At 40.7% G+C, this 22076-nt stretch overlaps 1 pseudogene; it reads right to left on the bottom strand.

Annotated features, from left to right (window-relative positions):
- Positions 1 to 13352: 13352 nt before the first annotated feature.
- Positions 13353 to 14998, bottom strand: LOC149248116 (caffeic acid 3-O-methyltransferase 3-like; annotated as a pseudogene).
- Between the last annotated feature and the right edge of the window lie 7078 nt (positions 14999 to 22076).

Raw genomic sequence — 22076 nt, 5'->3', positions numbered from 1 at the left:
TTAGAAGCTAGTGATCCATTTATAGATGAAACCGTTGTTTTACGTCAATCCTACTAACAATGGTGGTGGGAGGGAGGCAATTCCTATTTCCAACCCCATTGAAACATAAATGCAGCCTGACATGCAAGGGATATAGCAGTTGCTTTGTTGCTAAAATGCCAAAGTCAACCCCATTGAAACATAAATACAAGAGAACTGCTATATCCCTTGCATGTCAGGCTGCATTTATGTTTCAATGGGGTTGGAAATAGGAATTGCCTGGGAGGGATAAGATTCAAAGGATTTGTCGTCATCTTCACCAAGCATGAACTACGCACAAATAACTTCCTACTTCCTAACTTTGATTTGACAATATCATTAAATAAAATAAAATAATGTGTTAACAGTCACCCACATCAAGTTTGATTTCATAGTTACTCTCCTGTCCACATATTTTTCTCAATTATCATGTGGAAACTATTACACTTTATATGTAAAATAATATTTTTATAAGTATAAATATTTCCTTTAACACTCAACTTCTATGCATAATGATGAATTATTATATTTTATATTAAATAAATGTTTTCTTTTCGCACATTTTCTATGAATCATGAAAAATTATTATATTTTATATTCAATAAATGTTTTCCAAATAATATCTAAGGAAATGGTGTTTGGATGGTTATTTTTCACACATTTGCTATGAATCACAATACATTATTATAGTTTATATTAAATAAAATATTTCAAAATAACACCTAATGTTGTTTTAATGTTTCTAAATAGTGTTTTATATTTTTTTGATTATGTAAATATTTTTGGATTGTAATTCTAGTTAAATGGCAAGCAAAGCTTATGAGGGTATTGTTATCGTTGTTATAATACTCTCTAAATTTTGTCTACATTCAAATTTTGGAGTCTTCCGTTGATAGTGTGAAAACTGTCATTTTGAGTCCTTGAAATTGTTTCATGCATGTTTTTTAACTTTTTCTAAGTGTTCAAGTTCCTTTCTAAAGAAGCCTGAATTGTTGTCTTTTGTTAAAGGTGGCATTGGCGCACCTTTAAGTGGCAAGTCAAGTGCACGCTCTTGCATTAGTTGATCATATTTGTTATTAGAACATGCGTTGGACACATTCTCATGGCATAACACATCTTTTGGTTGCAATCGACACTTGTGTTGTAATGGTATATCTTAATTGCCGCACTTGGAGATAAGTGTTGTTTTACTATCGTTTTGTTGTATGCATGTTGGTTTTGGGTACAATAAAACTTGTTGCTATGTGCATGAGTGTATATTTGTCTGAGATCATGTTCAAGGCTTGTTACGTTCTTACTCTCTTGTCCCATTGATATCACACTTAGTCAATTTTAGAGTTCTTCTTTGTCCTCACCTCTTGCGCAACTCATGAGCACAATCAACTTCTAGCTAAGTGATGAGCGTAATGTGCATTCATAACCCTAAGTGATGAAATCCTTACCTCCTGGACCTACACATTATGCCCATCTAGAAGACATTGTCCTTTACTGTGCATTGAGCAACCTCAAAGCATAGTCAATCAACCTTGCTTCCTACACTTTCCCATTGCATGAGTCTGGACTAATCCTACCCTGAATTACACACTACACATTCTTAGTGGATAGTAGCGCAATTTATGAAACCTTGCAGTACTCAATTATGCAATCCCTTGAGCCTCTTCCTCAACCACTGTGCATTGTGCAATTACAGTGCCCAAACTTGCCTCCCTTGTCTCATAAAGTTTCCCTCTGCATAATGCCTAGACTAACATTGCCTTCACTGTGCACTACGCACTTTCATTGAGAAGTAGGGCCACCCTTCAGCCCTTTCAGTTCTTAACATTGCAATCCCTAGACTCATCTCCTCAAGCACTGTGCACTGTGTATTCTCAGTGAGAAATCATGCCTTCTCTGCCTCCAGGACCTACGCAATGCACATAAGCTTGTCTCTTCCTTCCTTTCCACTATACATTGCACACCCTTAGTTCTTAGTCCCTCACTCCTTGCCTCCTGAACTCATGAACTGCACCCAGGAATGCCTCCCTCTCAGCCCTTGTTCCATTTTCCCATCACATTGAACATCTTCCATGAGAAAAAAAGGTAGATTAGGTGATTTTTGGACTAATATTGTCTTTCCAAGAGTGAAATCTATTTGTAGGTGCTATCATCCTAACATCGAAAGATGATGCTTAAGGAGGACATCAAGGAGAAGTTGCAAGAAGAAACTTGTGGAAGTGAAATACAAAGTCATCATCAAATGTGGAAATAAACGAACTGTAAACTACGATAGATGGATGAATATTGGGATGACATGGAAGACTATAATGATATAACCAACTACTTTTGGAGGATGAAGATGATGACATATAATTAAGATATATCATGAAGGAAAATAATACATAGCAACAAAGAGAAGAACTTGGCATTGATACATTACAATGAAGTCTCATGTCACATTTGGCAAATTATGGCTTCTTAAAGTATCGTCGTAAAACTCTTATGTTGTCCACGTATTTTGCCACAATTTTTGGAATTTAATTTTGTATTTCCAAAAATAAGAAAATGTAAAATGCGTGGAAGCCCAAGGGCCACACATGGAATTTGGAAAGTCACTAGGAATTCCTAGAGTCATGTAGGAGCTCAAAGGTCACATAGAAGCTCAAAAGTCACATGGGAGCTCAAGAGTCATGAGGGAGGTAAAGAGTCACATGGGAGGTGGAGAGTAATCTCATTTGTTATAAATAAACCCTCATATCTCAAGTAAAGGACTTTTCACCTTGGCTTCTTGTTGATGGTTCTGGACTAGCCAACATGTCAGGGGATCTCCCTAGTAAGAAGTCCCAACTAGACCTCAGACCATTTGGTGTAGGAGTCCCAGCAGTGGGTCGTACGGTATCGCCTCGACCACAGTTGCGCGCGGAGGTAAGTAGGATGTCCTTGTTGGTAGCAAGGGTGTGACCGGTGCAACAAGTTAAGGAAGGTGCATGAAGGGTTCTAACAAACGGAAAGTGGGGTGAGTGCGCAGCTTGGAAACCTATGAAAGCACGCGACTAAGAAGGGAACACACGAGAAAAGATGCATTACAAACTGGAAAGTAGGCTAGCCAACAATCCAAAGTGATGGTTAAACCAACAACACATCTTCGTAAGATCATACATACATATATAGAAAAAGTCCATACATACATGCATAAGCAAACATATACATATATCATTAAAGTAACCAAGATAGTTGAGATACAAAAACAACATATGCATGAAACGTGTTGGCTCTGTATATTAAAAGTGAAAGTTCCAATCATATAGTACAACCATGACCAACCATTAGTCCTGATAATGAAACATTCCAATCACTGCCACCTACTCCTCCAAAGAGATGTACTAGCTCTGCACTGTGGACAAGTCAAGGCTTGTTACAATACACTCCAAGTTTTCTGCAATATAATCCTATAGGAAGCTTGGCTTCCCAAAAGACTGTACAATGAGTTATGAGGTTCTATAAATAGAAAACCCCACCCTTGACATTCCCCTTTGTGACTGTTCATCTACCCTCATGACTCTTCAACTACTCTATGACTGTTACATTCAACTATCGACACTTGGAATTTAACTTTACAAGATGTTACATATAATTTTCACATGTACCCATGTGAGAAAAAATAGGCTTGAGCAAGCCACGCAAGACATCACTAAGACTCAGACAACTGTGGGACGACCAACTCTTCGACATCCTTGCGATGGTTGACGGTGGTGAACTAATGCCAAGATTGGTAGTCCGTGATGGTGTCTGTGTACTCTGTGGTGACATCTTTCTGGAAATGAATTCTTGCCTCTGTTGCATCCGGGTACATTGATTTGGCTCCTCTATCCAACTCGTCTGATAACATGAGCATAATCGTCTTGAGTGCAGGCAGACCAATGCCATACTAATGCATAGTGTTTGTGTTGATCGCCAAGTCTACGTTGGTTGCTATGCACATAAACTTGTCAAAGTAAATGTCTAGCTCCAGTCAGACTTGATTCTTAGTCTTTGCCTCAGTGAGTGTCCCAATGGATGGGATCGCATGCGTGCGCACAACAACATCCATGCTTCTGAACACTGTGCATGTGAACCCTGCAAACTGGAAATGAGTTGCGGGAGTTCCTCATAGTTACAGATCTGACTCCAGATGCGTTCCTTAAACTCTACCGCCTTGGGCTTCATCATCTTGGGCAAGTGTAATGGGGCTCCCTTGTGTCTCATTGGCCATGTTTTCATGTGATCGACAACAGTGTACAAATCTGACAAGATGTGTGCTCTCCTAGCACAGCACTGCTGCCAACCGTTGAGATGGACAACTGAATTATGCATGGTGACAAATATAGAACACAACATTTCATGACTATCTCGAGAAGCGATACCTCATTCAGTATTTCTCTCTTCAACTCTTCTCTCGTATATGTTGTAACTCGTTGTCCTCGTCTGTAACTCCTTAGCCATTTGCACATTCTCTGCTATCAAGGAGCGAACACTCGAGCTGGTGGCTTTAACATATGCTCTGGTAGCATCGGCCAAATCTGTTGGATGCTCGCGCATGTTAGATGTGATCACTCGTTCTTCAATTTGCATAGGAGATGCGTGGACATTTAGAGTAGTCACTCTGCACGATTACACAACTCTATGCTGCGACTCGTCGAATGATATGTTGTGCATCTCTACTTCCAGATTTTCTTCAAGGATCTCAATATTTTCTTGATCGCTTAGGACTTGCTTTGCTTTCGGATCTGGTGAAGCTAGTGGGTTGACCTCTTGGTTGTAAGGCATGAGTTCAATATCATGTTTTGACTCTAGCTGCTCCATCTCTGTATCCATCTGCTCAAGTATCTTTTCAATATCTTGAGCGAAGTCCTGCTCCTGCAACTGTTCACCCTGTCTGCTTTGTGACAGTTGCTCAGATGAGTCTACAACCTGTATGGGTGCAGTTTCATCAATCTGTGCATGTTGCGCCTCCTACTATGTTTGTCCCTGTTGCGCTTCCTTCTCCTGTCTATGCAGCTATTGTTCTTCCCGGAGTTGTTGCTTCAAATCTTGCAACTCCTTCACTATTTCCTCCATCCTCTGTTTCTCTTTCTACCTTTGTGTGTTCCTCCTATCACGTTGTCGCCTCTTCACCTCTATCTCCAAAGCTGCTTTCAGAACAAGTGGATCTACTTTGAACTTGCAGCTTTGTTCTTCCTCTGCGTTGTCGACAACCTTTCTCTTGCCTTTGTCACGCACAGGTACATTGCCCTCTGCTGTTGTAGATGAGGCTGCTCTCTAAGATGTTGCGTCTCTCTACTTTTCTAACCATTCCACAGCTATGCTGACCAGTTCATTGAGCCTGGAGAAGTTGTGACAATATCTCCATGGGCCTTCCTCAGGCCAATGACACGCCCCGTGGATCCATGGAAACCACACTCAAACAATTTTCTTTCACCAAGCAGTGCAGGTTATATGAATTGAAATGCCTGGTGCTGAAAGTAAATCTTTTGAACTCATCGGTCTCGGCATTAGCATGATTAATATTTTGTATCTCATACAACCTAATCCGCAACGGAAGAGCGGGCTAGGGTGCCTTCTTCTTCCGATGTAGTCTAGCTGAGAGTCTTGTCGAGATTTGGTACGATACTTCTTGCATGACGAGCTTGTCCATGGAAAACTTCGGTAAAACATGTGAAGGCTTCTTTGCGCTGTACATCCATATGAAGGTGCCAAGAGGTGAGGCATACCAATTCACTATGTCGATCAATGCCTCCATTACTTCCTGCGACATGCAAGGTGGATCTTGCTCAAATATCATCTTGCACACCCGGGTGACAAAATGGTATGACAATTATGTGATGAATCCACAGAAGCTGCATTTAGAAAACAATCTGTAGTAAGTGTGTGCATAGGTTTCCACTAATGTCCATGCCCAACTCAAGCCTGAGAACTATTGACGGGCACAAATTGCATCCAGAATGTATGTGGACATGTATATTTCTTCTTTCTAACCTTTGGGCGGCTGCTAGGCTTTTGTTACTTATTCCTTCAGCCTGTGAGCCAACATGTCGGATGAGTTGCATGATCTACCTTCACTGGCTAGTTGGTCCAACATGATCACCCAACTCTGTGAGAATGTCTCTGTTCTCTCTTAGCCGTATAAGCGGCATGTGAAGATGACCAAGTACTGATATTCCTTCCACAATATCTTCGTCTCGTAAACCTGGTTAGGTGTCATCCTAAACTTGGCTAGCTCCTTCACCCAACTCTTCAAGATATCCCTGGAGTTTGCACTACTGTTGGGTCTGCTGAAGGGTGTCTCCTTTATGATCACTGGCTATGGCAAGTGGTACATCTGCTGATAGTCCTATGCCCTGAATGTAGTAAGCCTTTTCCCACTGACACTGCTTAACACCATCATCTCGGGATCAGTGTGCGAGACGATCCAATGTATCATATCTGCGAATGGAAATGTGGGATACCTACATGCAATTTAGTACGTGCTAGAATTGTGAATATTCACATAGACCCATCGGTCTTCCAGATCTTACCCAAATCTTCCTGAGAATGTATCATTGACATCCTGCCATTTCAACTTGATGTCTTTTTCTATGAGCAACTTGGTGTCTTCGTAAATTGGAAAACTCATAGACACTTTCTCAACTGCTTCTCCAGTTGCACTTTTGACAGTGTCCTTTGACCTTGCTCTCTTAGAGGCCATCGAACATAAATTGCTGAGAGGTAGGAAAACACTTACAATACCTGGAGAAATGGCGACATTCATGGCAAGCAATCTGTCAGTTGAAAACAAAGCAAACTTGAGGACAAACATGCAACATACCAGGGAGACTGATGACAACGATTGCACAATTTTCGTCGAGAGGCTCGGAGACTGACTGCCAGACTTGCACAAAGCACAATCCAGACTGTCGAGAGGGTGATTGGATGTTGGAATTGGGCAGTGCGCAAACCAAGTTGACCTACTGGGGCTGAGATTGTGCAATGCGAACTTTCATCCAGTAAGGCCTGCAAGCCCAAGGATTGCATTGTGCAATTTTCTAGGCCAACAGAGCAATGCTTCTCAGAAATGCGTAGAGCAAGCCTCGAGGATAGTGCCTGGCCAAATTTGTGCATTTTATGGGAGGAAGGCAGAGCCTTCCCTCTCAGAAATGCACAATATTGTCTGGGCAAGGCGAGGTGCGGGTCAAGGTTGCCCAGACCCACCAACGAGTGACTGTAAACATGTGTAGTTTTGAATGCATGGCGAAACTGAGTGTAAGAGAGAGTTGATGATCATGGATGCAAACAATGAATGCAAGATTCAGAAAATGGGAAGACATGCATGTGTGTGAAGCGGATCACCGCAATGGCGACCTTCGGTGAAAAAACAGTGTCATGCATGTGACAGCAGTGAGATGCAAATGAAAACTGAAACGTTGTTATTACAGGTTAACACGGATGCAAACGACAGCAATCGTTCATAGAAATCAAGAAGACAACACTCACACAAGCCAAAACACAAAAAGCGATAGAAAAACTACACAAGACTTGTAAAGCAGACTTACCTGGAAAAAGATGAGTTGAACATGCCGACGACTCCTAGATGTGATGTGAGATGTCATAGCTCCAAATTGATGTGAGGAATGAGCTCTGCAACATCGAATAAATAAGTTTGAGTCTCATGACGTGCATGCCACAGATCTAGGAAAAAACGACAGTTGGAGGTTGGTTTCTAAAACTATCTTTGCATGTAACCTCCAACTGCTAAAATAGATCCCTAAAATCTAGGGATGATTTTTGAATGTTGATTTTTTCTATTTTTGGAAAAGCATCCCATGCATGCAAATCAGGTTTGTTGGGTCTTGGAGGGAACTGGTCAACCTGAAGGCACATGCAACAACCTACAAGCCTGGGAGGGGGATTTGTGTAGTTTCTGGGCTGAGCTAGGTTGGTTGTCCCTAAGGGATTATGTAATTTCTACAGTCAATAGGTGACTATCTCCCAGAATTGCATGATTTCTAGGCTGAGGCTTAGTGCCGGGCCAGATTACACAGTTTTCTATGCGAGGCCTGTCTGATTATTCTGTGCAATTCTAGAGGTTAGCAGGAAACCCAATATATTTGTGCAATTTCTGGAGGGAAGGCTCGTTCCCCTCCAGAATTGCACAATTTTCTGGGGGAACTGCTCAGCTAGCAAATAAACTAAGTCTAGGATGGCAGCGTATGAAGGAAGTGAATCAAACTAACATGCACAGGCTCGCCAATCACTAAAAATCAGTTGAAGTCTATGTACTTGACAGTGCAAGACATGCTCCTAAGGATGATTGGTAGGGAGGCTCCAAAACAAAGCTAAGGAAAAAATTTTGGAGGGTGTTTGTAGCTGCTACAACACTTGGGGACACACTAGTAGAAATTCAGCTCTCTGAATGGACCTTATTCGTGAAAAGCAAGTCTAACACCTCCAGAAGTATTGTTCAGTTCTCTCTTTGTCTTGTTTTCCACACTTGCTTGATTGTAAGATGTAGCATTTTCCAAGATCTTGGACGGTCGACACACATTCCAAGCCAAGCCAACATAGTTTTTTTGATTGGGGATGATGGGTATATTGGTGCACAAGCTTTATGGTTGTTAGAGTTTAAGTTTCATCTTTGATGTCACTCCATTACCAGCTGGCTTGGACAATACCCTGACAAAGTCACACAGGAACACAAGCATTGCTTCGCTGCCAGCGAGCCTGGTCAGTATCCCGGCGAAGTTACTTGCATCACCTCTCTGCATAGGAAGCCTTTCTCTTATTTCACCTTACTTATTTTTAGAAAATTTTCAATTTTTCATTTTCATTTTTAACTGTGCATAGCGCTTATTCATTTGAGAGGAAGAAGAGGGATCTTGACTTATTGAGAGAAGAAGAGGTTATCCCTTCAGAGAAGTAGTTTGTATGTACCTTTGACGTGCTTGTTAAGGTTTTCCCCCTCACCTTACTCTACTTGACTGAGCTGACAAGGATTAACCCAAAAACAACTGACTAGAGTAGGTGATACTAGTTAGCATGCAAGCAGTGTGTTTTCACCAAGCTTCACTACAAACAACATGTATTTTCCCTTGGTGTATCATGGACTAAAGACAACAAGTTCTACATACAGAGACATGATGACAAATAACCAAGTATTGATAATCTCACATGTCCTCTTGTACTTTACCTTGCTTGTTTCTAGAGTCGCACATGATCCATGCGAAACTATCCTACGAACATAAACAAGAAAACAAACCTAAAAACAAAGAAAAAGCAGAAGTAAATGCATAAGCAGTGCAAGTAAGCAAACAAACAAGCAAGCAAGAAAACAGAAAAAGTAAGAAGAAAACATGCATGTAGGAAAACAAACCAAAAGAAAACACTACTCCTAATCCTAAGCTAACAGTGCATGGGTCTGCTCACGTGAAATCATACTTCCAATGTAGCCACTTGCACATTGGTCAACCCATGTTGGTGAAGGCATGGTACGTGAACATCTAATCCGTGTGAACGAGTAAACATGAAATATATAACAATGAAGACAAACACACTCTGAGTTTAAAAGCGTCCACAGAACAAACATGAGTGTGAGTGCATGACATGTAATCCGTGGACTTACCATGGTGTTGTGTGACACTACATGTAGATGTTAATCGTACACATACTCTTGAATGTGACATGCAAGCAAATGAAAGAAACAAAGATAACTTGGGTCACACATGTGTGCTTGTTGTGTAAGATTCCTCCAATGCATGAGCAATGGGATTGTGTAGTTCGAGTGGAGGAAGCATAATCTGTGTGTGAGATTAATCTTCAATGCATATAGATGAGTGATGAGGAGCCTTGGGTGTTTCAACAATTTCTTGATCGGAAGTGAAACCAACCTCAGGACAGTGAGGGCCTGACATAACCATCAGCTTAGGCTAAAGTGCCTCAATAGTCTGTGGGGTTTCGACTTCATCGACAGATAGATCATCATAAATAGGTGGCTTTGAAAAATCAACTGTGATAAAACCATCATCATGAACGAGTACGGGGGTAATATATCATGATAGCTACAATCAGAAAAATCAATGATTTCATCAACATCCTCATGAAAAATCAAAAATTCAAAAATTCACCCTACGTTTCTGGAAAAGGTAGATGAAAAATCAAGTGGATTTTCAAAGAATGATTTGTCCTCTTCATTGTTGAATGATGGACTGACATCCAATGTGTTTTGCGAATGATCAACAATGGGTGCATCCGTAGACAAAGATACACATGCGAAATCAGGGATGGTAGAATCACCAAAGATGTCAGGGAAAAACAGAGGAGGCACAGACCGAAGGGAATCATCCTTCACCGCGGGTTGATGTTCAGGCTCCCAGTCATACTCTTCATGAATGATAGTGCAGGTTGTTTGTGTGACACCAACTCTGTCGATATCTTGATCCTCATTCACAATAGGTGTAGAGTCCGAAATGGAAGAACATAAGACAATGCAATCCGGAGGATCAACAGAACACAAAGATGGAGGTTGAGGTAAGACATGCATGTGATAGCCCATGGGCTTCGCAACCAAATTTGTGCGAAAATTAAGAGAAGTGATGTTGGGAGGATGTGATAGTTGAACGGACATGTGTGCATGTTCTCCAACATCACTCTGCGGTGGTGGAGATGTTTGATGAGGGGACGTCGGATGGTCACTTGTGACAGTGATCGTGCCCATCTGCGATTGCACAACTTCATCACCAAAGTATGCTAAGCGGGGTTTGAACTTCAACTTCATCTTGGGATTGACAGATTTGGTAAGGAAATATTCAAATCTATCCATGAGATACTATAATTTCATGTGACTTTTCAAAGCTTTAAATTGAAATATCTTGAAGCGGTCCCAAAAATCCAAAGGTGATTCTTGCAAAGTCTTCCGTTGTTTTAACAGTTTTTTGTTAAGAGGTTTTGGATCAAAATGATGGAAAGTAGCTTCAATGAGATCACAGAACTGGTCAAGTGAGTGCACACTATTGGGTGGAAGACTATTGTACCATCGTTTCAGGGATTCGCGAAGTGTGTGTGAAAGCATCACGTTGACCACTTCTTCATAGAACTCATCTGCATCCTCAAGGAATGCATAAAAGTCTTCTAAGTACTCAAGTCAGGCTACTTCGCCTTCACCATCATACGTGAATTCAGACAAGAGATTAAAAAACTCCCTTGTGATGTTGAGAGGTTTGACATGCGAAAAAAATCATGGAGGGATGAGTCTGATAGTATCCATGACAAATTGTGTGAAGATTCAAAATAGGATGAGAGGACATAGCTTGTCATCTGTCCCTCCTTCTAGTGCCAGAAATTTTGACAGTGCTTGAACTACCAACATGTTAGGGGTTCTCCCCGGTAAGAAATCACAACTAGACCTCAGATTGTTTGGTGTAGGAGTCCCAATGGTGGGTCGTACAGTATCCCCTCGATCGTGGTTATACGCACAGGTAAGTAGGATGTCCTTTTTGGTAGCAAGGGTGTGACTGGTGCAACAAGTCAAGGAAGGTGCATGAAGGGTTCGAACACACGGAAAGTGGGGTGAGTGTGCCCCTTGGAAACCTATGAAAACACGCGGCTAAGAAGGGAACACACGAGCAAAGATGCATCACAAATTGGAAAGTAGGTTAGCCAACGATCCAAAGTGATGGTTAAACCAACAACACATCTCAGTAAGATCGTACATATACAGAAAAAGTCCATACATACATGCGTAAGAAAATAGATACATATATCATTAAAGTAACCAAGATAGCTGAGATACAACAACAACATATGCATGGTTGACCATAGTTGATTTTAATTTTGACACAGTCTTTATCATAATGCGACATTGGACTATGGTTGACCATGATTGCTTTTCATGTTGAGACAACCTTTCTCATGATGTGACCTTGGACAATGGTTAACCATGGTTGATTTCCATATTGAGACAATCTTTGTCACAATGTCACGTTGGACCATGGATGACCATGGTTGTCGCAATGTGGCGTTGTACCATGGTTGACCAAGGATGACCATGGTTGACCATGGATGACCATGGTTGTCACAATGTGACATTAGAATGCCATTGACCATGGTTGTCACAATGTGACATTAGAATGCCATTGACCATGGTTGATTTTCATATTTTTACAATCCTTGTAACAATGAGACATTGGACCATGGTTCAACATGATTGATTTAATGTCGAGACAATATTTGTCAAAATGCGATGTTGGACCATTATTGACCATGGTTGATTTTCATGTTGAGGGAAGCTTTATCACAATGTGACATTGGACCATGGTTGACCACGGTCGACCATGATTGATTTTTATATTGAGAAACTCATATGATAAATATTATAAACCAAGGCATATAAACCCTATGATAAATATTATAAATGCTAAAATAAACATAGTTAACCATGGTTGATTTACATAGTGAGAAAATATTTCTCACAATACAATGTTGAGCCATGATTCTCCATGGTTGACCAAGATTGATTTTTGTATTGAGACAATACTTGTCACAATGCAATATTGGACCATGGTTAACCATGGTTGACCATGGTTGGCAATGATTGACCATAATTGACCATGGTTGAGCATAGTTGTCGATGGTTGATTTTCGTATTAAGATAATATTTGTCTCAATGCAACGTTGGACCATGGTTGATCATGATCATAAACTCAAGGGATTTATATTAGGCCTTAGGATTAATAAACCCTATGATTAATATCATACCCTAGGAATATGATCCCTTAGATTAATAAACCTAAGGGATTGATATTATAAACCTGAACGAATAGTAAACCTAAGGGATTAATATTAAAAACCCAAGCTATTATAAAACCAAGAGAATAATATTAAACCCACGGGATTAATATTATAAACCCAAGGTATATAAACCCTAAGATCAATATTATAAACCCTAGAATAAACATGGTTGACCATGGTTGATTTTCATATTGAGGCAATCTTTTTCATAATGTCATGTTGGACCATAGTTGACCATGGATGACCATTATTGATTTTCATATCCGGACAATATTTGTCACAATGTGACGTTGGACCATGATTGACCATGGTTCATTTTCATAATGAGACAATCTTTGTCATAATGAGACAATCTTTGTTATAATGAAAAAATCTCACAATAATTTCAACCATGTCTACCGTTAAGAAATCTTATAAATCTCTGAGTTAAGGGTATCATGGAAGCCATCCCGATTACTCCCACTATAAATCCTTTCGCTCGTTAAAAATTAAAACAATTGACCTATCACATAGAGAAAAACCAACGTTATTGTAACGATAATCAGAAGCGCAACAACTTATTAGGCTTTGGACAACACTATGAGCGACTGAAGGAAAGGCAACTTGATGATGGTGTGGCTCTTGAAGCATGCGCGCTAGAACAACGCTTTGAATTCTTCCTCTGTTCTCTCATTCTCACCAGTTGTGTAAACCATCATCGATATATCGCATAACAATCCCAATCGCCTCGACATGCTTTCACTTTCTTTGTCTCCCTCAACAACTGCTTCCACAATTAACACCTTTCCCTTCGCTGGCGTTGCGTTGTAGCTTCTTCTCAGCAATTTCACACACTCCTCGTCTGCCTAGTCATGGAGGATCCGCTGTAGTAAATGACAATAGAATATCATTAGCCCTCAACAAATCCACTGCAGTAAATGACAATAGAAAAGTATTGGTCCTCCTCAACATGTAGAAATAATAATAACGGCACAAGTAAATTTCTTATGCAAACAGAAGACCATAGATGAAATCCTGACCTCCATCATGACTGCATCGGTAGAAGGTATATGCTCGGACATATTTCCCTCCATATGCTCCACTCCTGCAACAATCCCTCATTCCCAGTCATAAATCATCATCAACTTGCTATCATGTTATATATATCAACAAATTTATTATATTAATGGTGACCAACATTACAAATCTAATTACCAGTTATGGGAGGCGCAGTGGCAATGACATGAGGCATATTGACATTAATGCCATGAATGTGTGGATGTTCCTTCACAATGATGGACAAGGCAGAGCCCATACCTGCTCCAACATCTACCAGCATTCTCATACTCTTAAACACGTCTTCATACATCTTCGCCATGGAAGCCATGACAGATCTAGTGTTAGTGGCCATGGCCTCGTTGAAAATCTTGTTGAATTCGGGATTGTTGCCCAGGTATTCCCACGGATCCATACCATGAGCTTTATTAAATGTGTAGCAACCCTCGGGCCTCCAAGATAGATTCTTGAAAATGTTGAAAGGCTTCCAGGTAGACGTTGTTTGCTTTGAGGAGCAGGAAAGGCCCACATGATTGCTCATTTCCTCCATGCACCAACAGCTTCGAAATGCCCATCAAACCGAACTTTATTTTCTTGGTGTCTGCATCGTCTGGCTGATCGGCCTCTTCTTGTTCAGCAGAAACTCCATACGAAGCAAGGAACCTTAGAATTCTGTAGAGGTATCCCACATCCACGTGGGAATTTCCAGTTGATGAGGAATTAGCAGCAGCAATGTGAAAGGCAATCTGCTCGGTAGAAAGCAAACCTCCGTTGCCTCGTGTGGCGATGATGTCAGGAATGTTGAGCAACACAGTTGCTTTCAAAGCCAATGGCTTCACAACAGAGAATATCATCTCATACAGCTAGAGCTCCTGCGTTTCTGCGGATTCCCGTGATGAGTTGATGTGTTGCCCAGTTACAGGAGCTAAAACATGATCAATCGAGTCCATTGGAGGTGCGAGGGTGAGCATAGACAAATAAAGGAATGGGTATTGAAAGGGGACTGCGTATGGAATGGGATGAAGCTGCGTGTTTCTTTAGAAGCTGGTGATCCATTTATAGATGAAGCAGTTGTTTTACGTCAATCCTATTAAGAGTTAACAGTGGTAGTGGGAGGGATAAGATTCAAAGGATTTTCGTCGTCATCTTCACCAACACTGAACTATGCACAAATAACTTCCTACTTCCTAACTTTTATTTGACAAATATCATTAAATAAAATAAAATAATGTGTTAACAGTCGCCCACATCAAATTTGATTTCACAGTTACTATCGTGTCCACATATTTTTCTCAATTATCATGAGGAAACTATTACACTTAATATGTAAAATAATATTTTTATAAGTATAAATATTTCCTTTCTCACACAATTTCTATGCATCATGATCAATTATTATATTTTATATTAAATAAATGTTTTCTTTTCGCACATTTTCTATGAATCATGATAAATTATTATATTTTATATTCAAAAAATGTTTTCAAAATAATATCTAAGGAAATGGTGTTTAGATGGTTATTTTTCACACATTTTCTATGAATCATAATACATTATTATAGTTTATATTAAATAAAATATCTAAAAATAACACCTAATGAGGTTTTAATGTTTCTGTTATATTTTTTTTGATCATGTAAATATTTTTGGATTATAATTTTAGTTAAATCGCAAGCAAAGTTTATGAGGGTATTGTTATCGCTGTTATAATACTTTCTAAATTTTGTCTACATTCAAATTTTGAAGCCTTCTGTTGATAGTGTGAAAACTATCATTTTGAGTCGTTGAAGTTGTTTCATGCATGTTCTCTAATTTTTTGTAAGTGTTTAAGTTCTTTTCTAAAGAAGCCTAAAGTGTTGTCTTTTGTTAAAGGTGGCACTAGCGCACCTTTAAGAGGCAACTCAAGTGCACGCTCTTACATTAGTTGATCCTATTTGTTATTAGAACATGTGTTGGACACATTCTCATGGCATAACGCATCTTTTTGTTGTAGCTGACACTTGTGTTGTAATGATATATCTTAATTGCCACACTTGGAGATAAGTGTCATTTTACTATCATTTTGTTGTATGCATGTTGGTTTTGGGTACTGTATATCTTGTCACTATATGCATGGGTATATATGTGTCTGAGATCATGTTCAAGGCTTGTTATACGCTCTTACTCTCTTGTCCCATTGATATCACACTTAGTCAATTTTAGAGTTCTTCTTTGTCCTCGCCTCTTGCACAACTCATGAACACATTCAACTTCTAGCTAAGTGATGAGCGTAATGTGAATTCCTAAGCCTAAGTGATGAAATCCTTACCTCCTAGACCTACATATTATGCCCATCTAGCGGACATCATCATTGACTGTGCATTGAGAAACCTCAAAGCAGAGTCAATCAACCTTACTTCCTACACTTTCCCATTGCATGAGTCTGGACTAATCCTACCCTGAATTTCACACTACACATTCTTAGTGGATAGTAGTGCTATTTCTGAAACCTTACAGTACTCAATTATGCAATCCCTCGAGCCTCTTCCTAAACCACTATGCGTTGTGCAATTACAGTGCCCAAACTTGCCTCCCTTGTCTCGTAAAGTTTCCCTCTGCATAATGCCTAGACTAAAATTGCCTTCACTGCACACTACACACTTTCATTGAGAAGTAGGGCCGCCCTTCAGCCCTTCTAGTTCTTAACATCGCAATCCCTAGACTCATCTCCTCAAGCACTATGCATTGTGTATTCTCAGTGAGAAAGCATGTCTTCTCTGCCTCCAGGACCTACGCAATGTGCATAAGCTTGCCTCTTCCTTCCTTGCTACTATACACTGCACACCCTTAGTGCTCAGTCCCTCACTCCTTGCCTCCTGAACACATGAACTATGCCCAGGAATGCCTCCCTCTCAGCCCTTGTTCCGTTTTCCCATCACAATCAACAATTTTGCATGAGAAAAAAAGGTAGATTAGGTGATTTTGGGACTGATATTGTCTTTCCAAAAGTGAACTCTATTTGTAGGTGTTATCATCCTAACATGCAAAGATGATGCTTAAGGAGGACATCAAGGAGAAGCTGCAAGAAGAAACTTGTGGAAGTGAAATAAAAAGGTATCATCAAACATGAAAATAAATGAACTGTAAACTACGATAGATGGATGAAGATTGGGATGACATGGAAGACTCTAATGTTATAACCAACTGCTTTTGGAGGATGAAGATGAAGACATATAAGCAAGATATATCATGAAGGACAAGAATACATAGCAAAAAAGAGGAGAACTTGGCATTGATACATTACAATGAAGTTTTATGTCAGATTTGCCAAATTATGGCTTCTCAAAGTGCCGTCATAAAAGTCTTATGTTGTCCATGTATTTTGCCACAATTTGTGGAATCTAATTTTGTATTTCCAAAAATAAGAAAATGTAAAATACGTGGAAGCCCAAGGGCCACACATGGAATTTGGAAAGTCACTAGGAATTCCTAGAGTCATGTAGGAACTCAAAGGTCACATAGAAGCTCAAAAGTCACATGGGAGCTCAAGAGTCATGAGGGAGGTAAAGAGTCACATGGGAGGTGGAGAGTCACCTTATTTGTTATAAATAAACCCTCATAGCTCAAGTGAAGGACTTTTTACCTTGGCTTCATGTTGACCATGTTGGACCCGCCAACATGTTAAGGGATCTCCCTAGTAAGAAGTCCCAACTAGACCTCAGACCGTTTGGTGTAGGAGTCCCAGCAGTGGGTCCTACGATATCACCTTGACCGTGGTTGCACGCAAAGGTAAGTAGGATGTCCTTGTTGGTAGCAAGGGTGTGACTAGTGCAACAATTTAAGGAAGGTGCATGAAGGGTTCTAACACATGGAAAGTGGGGTGAGTGCATCCCTTGGAAACCTATGAAAGCACGTGGCTAAGAAGGGAACACACGAGCAAAGATGCATTACAAAATGGAACACAGGTTAGCCAATGATCCAAAGTGATGGTTAAACCAACAACACATTTTGGTAAGATCGTACATACATATACAGAAAAATTTCATACATACATGCGTAAGTAAACACATACATATATCATTAAAGTAACCAAGATAGTTGAGATACAACAACAACATATGCATGAAACATGCTGGCTCTATATATTAAAAGCGATAGTTCCAATCATACAATACAACCATTACCAACCACTAGTCCTGATAACAGAATGTTCCAGTCACTGCCACCTGCTCCTCCAAAGAGATGTACTAGCTTTGCACTGTGGAGAAGTCAAGGCTTGTTACAATACACTCCGAGATTTATGCAAGATAATCCTATAGGAAGCTTGGCTTCCCAAAAGCCTGTACAATGAGTTATGAGGTTCTATAAATAGGAAAGGGTGGGGTGACCCTTGACATTCCCCTTTGTGACTATTCATCTACCCTCATGACTCTTAAACTACTCTATGACTATTACATTCAACTATCGACACTTGGACTTTAACTTTACAAGATGTTACATACAATCTCCACATGTACCCATGTGAGAAAAAATCAGCTTGATCAATCCATGCAAGACATCACTAAGACTTAGACGATTGTGGGAAGACCAACTCTTCGATGTCCTTGCGATGGTTGGCGGTGGCGAACTAATGCCAAGATTGGTAGTCGATGATGGTGTCTGTGTACTCTGTGGCGACACCTTTTTTGGAAATGAATTCTTGCCTCTGTTGCATCCAAGTACACTGATTTGGCTCCTCTTTCCAACTCGTCTAATAACATGAGCATAATTGTCTTGAGTGTAGGCATACCATCAACATACTAATGCATAGTGTCTGTGTTGATCGCCAAGTCTGTGCTGGTGGCTATGCACATCAACTCGTCAAAGTACATGTCCAGCTCCAGTCAGACTTGATTCTTAGTCTTTGTCTCGGTGACTATGCCAATGGATGGGATCAAATGCGCGCACATAACAACATCCATGCTTCTAAACACCGTGCATGTGAAGCCTACAAACTAGAGATGAGTTGTGGGAGTTCCTCATAGTTACAAATCTGACTCCAGATGCATGCCTTAAACACTACTGCCTTGGGCTTCATCATCGTAGGAAAGTGTAATGGGGATCCCTTGTGTCTCATTGTACATGTTTTCATGCAGTCAACGATAGTGTACAAATCTGACAAGATGCGTGCTCTCCTAGCATAGTGCTGCTGCCAACTATTGAGATGGACAACTCACTTATGCATGGTGAGAAATATAGAATACAACATTTGCATGACTATCTCGAGAGACGATACCTCATTCAGTATTTCTCTCATCAACTCTTCTCTGGGAGATGTTGTAACTTGTTCTCCTCCATGCTTGGCCATCTGTAACTCCTTAGCCATTTGCACATTCTCTATTATCAAGAAGCGAAAACTCGAGCTGGTCGCTTCGGCATATGCTCTGGTAGGATTGGCTAATTCTGCTGGATGCTTATGCATGTCAGATGCGATCACTCGTTCTTCAATTTGCGTAGGAGATGTGTGGAAATCTAGAGTAGTCACTCTGCATGATTGCACAACTCTATGCTGTGACTCGTTGAATGATATGTTGTGTGTCTCTACTTCCGGATTGTCTTCAAGGATCTCAGTATCTCTTTGATCGCTTAGGACTTGCTTTTCTTCCAAATCTGGTAAAGCCGGTGGGTTGACCTCTTAGTTGTAAGGCATGAGTTCAATATCATGTTCTGACTCTGGCTGCTCCATCTCCATATCCATCTACTCAAGTATCTGTTAAATATCTTGAGCGAAGTCCCGCTCCTGTGACTGTTCACCCTGTCTTCTTTGTGACAGCTGCTCGGATGAGTCTACAACCTGTATGGGCATAGTTTCATGAATTTGTGCATGTTTCTTCTCCTATTATGTTTGTCCCTGTTGTGCTTCCTTCTCCTGTCTATGCAGCTATTGTTCTTCCCAGAGTTTTTGCTTCAACTCTTGCAACTCCTTCACTGTTTCCTCCATCCTCTGCTTCTCTTTCTGCCTTTGTGCATTCCTCCTATCACGTTGTCACCTCTTCACCTCTATCTCCAAAGCTTCTTTCAAAACAATTGGATCTACTTTGAACTTACAGCTTCGTTCTGCCTCTGCGTTGTCGACAACCTTTCTCTTGCCTTTGTCACGCACAGGTACATTACCCTCTGCTGCTGTGGATGATGTTGCTCTCTAAGATGTTACTTCTCTGTGCTTTGCTAACCATTCCATAGCTATGCCAACCGGTTCATTGAGCTTGGAGAAGTTGTGACAGTATCTCCATGGGCCTTCCTCAGGCTAATGACACACCCCGTGGATCCATAGAAACCACACTCGAACAATTTTCCTTCACCAAGCAATGCGGGTTATACAAATTGAAACTCTTGGTGCCAAAAGTAAATCTTTTGAACTCATCGATCTCAGCATCAGCATGCTTAAGATTTTGTATCTCGTGCAACTTGATCCACAATGGAAGAGTGGGCCAGGCTGCCTTCTTCTTTCGATGTAGACTAGCTGACAGTCCTGTCGAGATGTGGTACGACACTTCTTACATGACGAGCTTGTCCATGGAAAACTTTGGTAAAACATGGAGAGGCTTCTTTTCGCTGTACATCTGTATGAAGGTGCCAAGAGGTGAGGCATACCAATTCATTATGTCGATCAATGCCTCCATTGCTTCCTGTGACATGCAAGGTGGATCCTGCTCAAATATCATCTTATACACTGGGGTGACAAAATGGTCTGACAACTGTGTGATGACTCCGCGGAAGCTGCAATTGGAAAATAATCTGTAGTTTGTGTGTACATAGGTTTCCTCTGATGTCCATGCCCAACTCAAGCCTGAGAACTGCTGATGGGCACATATTGCATCCAGAATGTATGTGCACATGTATATTTCTACTTGATGACCTTTGGGCGGCTGTCGAGCTTCTGTTACTTGTTCCTTTAGCCTGTGAGCCAACATGTCGGACGAGTTGCATGGTCTGCCTTCACTGGTCAGTTGGTCCAACGTGATCACCCAACTTTGTGGGAAGGTCTCTGTTCTCTCTTGGCCGTATAAGTGGCATGCGAAGATGACCAAGTACTAATATTCCTTCCGCAGTATCTTCATCTCATAAACTTGGTTAGGTGTCATCCTGAACTTGGCTGGCTCCTTCACCCAACTCTTCAAGATATCCCTGCATTTTGCACTGCTGCTGGGTCTGCTAAAGGGTGTCTCCTTTATGATCACCAGTTGTGATAAGTGGTACATCTGTTGATAGCACTATGCCCTGAATGTAGCAAGCTTTGTCCCGCTGACACTGCTTAACACCATCATCTCAGGATCATTGTGCAAGACGATCCAATGTATCATGTCCGCGCATGGAAACGTGGCATACCTGCATGCAATCCGATACATGCCAGACTTGTGAATATTCACATAGACCCAACGGTCTTCCAGATCTTCCCCAAATGTGCCTGAGAATGTATCATTGACATCCTGCCATTTCAACTTGATGTCTTTTTCTATGAGCATCTTGGTGTCTTTGTAAATTGGAAAACTCATAGACACTTTCTCAACTGCATCTCCAATTGCACTTTCAACTGTGTCCTTTGACCTTGCTCTCTTGGAGGCCATCGAGCCTGAACTGCTGAGAGATAGGAAAAAACTTGCAATACCTGGAGAAATGGCGACATTCATGGCAAGCAATCTGTCAGTTGAAAACCAAAGAAAACTTTAGGACTGACATGCAACATACCAGGGAGACTGATGACTGGAACAACCCTTTGAATTCTTCCTATGTTCTCTCCTTCCCACTAGTTGTATAAACCATCATTGATATATCATATAACAATCCCAATCACCTCGACATGCTTTCACCTTCTTTGTCTCCCTCAACAACTGCTTCCATAATTAACACCTTTCCCTTCGCTAGTGTTGCGTCATAGCTTCTTCTCAACAATTTCACACACTCCTCGTCCACCTAGTCATGGAGGATCCACTGTAGTAAATGACAATAGAATATTATTAGCCCTCAACAAATTCACTGTAGTAAATAACAATAGAAATGTATTGGTCCTCCTCAACATGTAGAAATAATAATAATGGCACAAGTAAATTTCTTATGCAAACAGAAGACCATAGATGAAATTGTGACCTTCATCATGACTACGTCGGCAGAAGGTATGTGCTCAAACATATTTCCCTCCATATGCTCCACTCCTGCAACACTCCCTCGTTCCTAGTCATAAATCATCATCAACTTGCTATCATGCTATATATATCAACAAATTTATTATA

Source organism: Pinus tabuliformis, chromosome 7 (genome assembly GCF_031772625.1).
Source record: "Pinus tabuliformis cultivar Carrire ecotype Pingquan chromosome 7, CPIR1, whole genome shotgun sequence".
In the NCBI taxonomy this organism is placed as follows: domain Eukaryota; kingdom Viridiplantae; phylum Streptophyta; class Pinopsida; order Pinales; family Pinaceae; genus Pinus; species Pinus tabuliformis.
Note: the sequence above shows the minus strand (reverse complement) of the source record. Positions and strands in the feature narration are given on the sequence as shown.